The 2,142-nt window shown below is 44.5% G+C and overlaps 1 pseudogene; it reads left to right on the top strand.

Moving 5' to 3' along the window:
* The first annotated feature begins 958 nt into the window (after positions 1-958).
* On the top strand, positions 959-1,572 carry LOC147456901 (uncharacterized; annotated as a pseudogene).
* Positions 1,573-2,142: the final 570 nt, after the last annotated feature.

Genomic DNA, 2,142 nt, shown 5'->3' with positions numbered 1-2,142 from the left:
CACTCACACCATGTGACATGTTTCTTTGGTCCCATAGGTAATATTTGACCTCCGAGGACGATAATAGAACTCTCTCTCTCTCTCTCTCTCTCTCTCTCTCTCTCTCTCTCTCTCTCTCTCTCTCTCTCTCTCTCTCTCTCTCTATCTATCTATCTATCTCTCGCTCTCTGCATCGAAGTGGCAATAGAGAGGAAGGGGGTTGAGGGGCAGTGGCACTTGCAAGCCTTGAACTACGGGTGGATCTGATCTCCATCCTCACCTTCACATCCTATGGGCTCCAATTACAGCTCGGAGGAGGGTCGTTGATCAATGGCAGAGTGGTGCTACTCAAACCAACAAGAGCGAGGAGAGACCCCAAGTGGCCTCAAGAATGGAGGGAGACATTATGGGACCGTGTAGAGGAGCACGCTTGGGCCATGCAGATTCAAGCTGAGGCGACGCTCTCTCATGGATTTCACCAGGTCTTGATGTTGTATCTTGTGAGATTGAAGATAGCTATCGTGATTGTGTCAAGCTCAACATCCCCCTCCCTGTTATGAGTTGTGGGCTCCATTTGGCACATAGGCTACGGGGTGCGGCCCGCAAGCACACCCATTGAAATACGAGGGCTCCCACCATGCCTGATGTGCCCTCGATCTTCCACCGTTAATTCCCTGCACGCTTAACCTCCTTTAGTTATAAGTTTCTCTCTCCCCTTCAACTTTCTTCTCTCTCCTCCTCCGATCACTATAATCCCATATTTCATGCTCATGGCTCTGCTCCTCTGTTGTACTTCCTGCCACAGCTGCTTGGGCAACCTTCTTGCTCCTCTATCATTTTTTTTTGCAAGTGTAGGTGCAGGTGCAGTCCATGGTGCCTTTGAATGGTGTATCAGATTCATGATGGGCAGTTAATATGTGTGCAGGGCTACCAAGAAGAGATTGGCTGTAAGCACAGAGAGAGAGAGAGAGAGGTGGAGATGTAAGTGGTGGCGTCAATCTTGCATTTGTCTCCTTATCATGTTCAACATGTCGCTTATGCGCAGATAAAACCCGCATTCCTATGCGCGTTAGACAAGGGCCTGTTATGAAATCTAAATGGCCTTTTGCTTTGGTGTTGGAGGTTGTCGTTCTTCTTCATCCAGAGCGTGACTATTCTAATGATTTGGCCCTTGCTTTTAACTGGTTTAGAAACTCCTCTTCTTCCATTCAGAAGGATCTCGTCGATCCCTTTACCCTCTACAACAATGTTTTCAAAAGGTACTTCATTGAAAATATTGTGGAGGTAAAGGTTGTGTCTAGAAGGAAAGGTTTTACTTCCACCGCATGTGTAAATACTTTGGATGCTAACAAGGAGACCCCTGAGCGGGTATCTAGACTGGTTTGAAGGTATTTACTATTACGGGAACCTAAGTGCGCAAAGAGTGAGGGAAAATCTAGAGAAGAAACCTCCTGTAAGGTTGCATGTAGATCGGCCATTGAACAACATCTGGTTGAAGTCACAAAGGCAACATGCTATGTCCTTGATTCGAAGGACACGGATAACCTGATGGAATCTTGTGGCATAAATGACTGTTTGACTATCCTCACTTGATTGACAATTGATCCTGTAACCAGTGATCTCTTTGTATCGCTCAAAGAAACATTAACACACCCGTGTAGAGAAGTTGTGTAAACCTATGTGCATGTCTACAGCATTTCAATGAACCCAAATGATGTAACCTATACCATTCTCATGAACTTTGAAGCAGCCTTTCTTGAATGTTAATTGCTTCAATTTGTTTGTTATGTCTCTTGATAACTTACGCTTGTTGCTATCTCTTTGTCAATTAAGCCACTGTGATGAATGCACATGAATTTGTGTGCCATGGCAATTCACAATAATAGATATTAGGGAACATCTTTGTTGTGAGGTATGGTTAGAATTAAATATAGGCATGTACCTCTGTAATGTGTGTATGTGAGTAGCTACGTATAAAATCTCCACTCCCCCCTTTTAATATGATATTAATATGGTTGTTGGCATTGCACTACAAGACGTCATGCAAAAATCGGTGCACGTACCGATGAAATAGCATTAATTTCTAAACTAAAAAGCGCTGAAATAAGCCTCGGAGGAGATGCCGGTATCGTAGCGTCAGTATGACCATTGGTATAGCGGACG

Source organism: Adiantum capillus-veneris, chromosome 5 (assembly GCF_014529385.1).
Source record: "Adiantum capillus-veneris isolate H3 chromosome 5, ASM1452938v2, whole genome shotgun sequence".
In the NCBI taxonomy this organism is placed as follows: domain Eukaryota; kingdom Viridiplantae; phylum Streptophyta; class Polypodiopsida; order Polypodiales; family Pteridaceae; genus Adiantum; species Adiantum capillus-veneris.
Note: the sequence above shows the minus strand (reverse complement) of the source record. Positions and strands in the feature narration are given on the sequence as shown.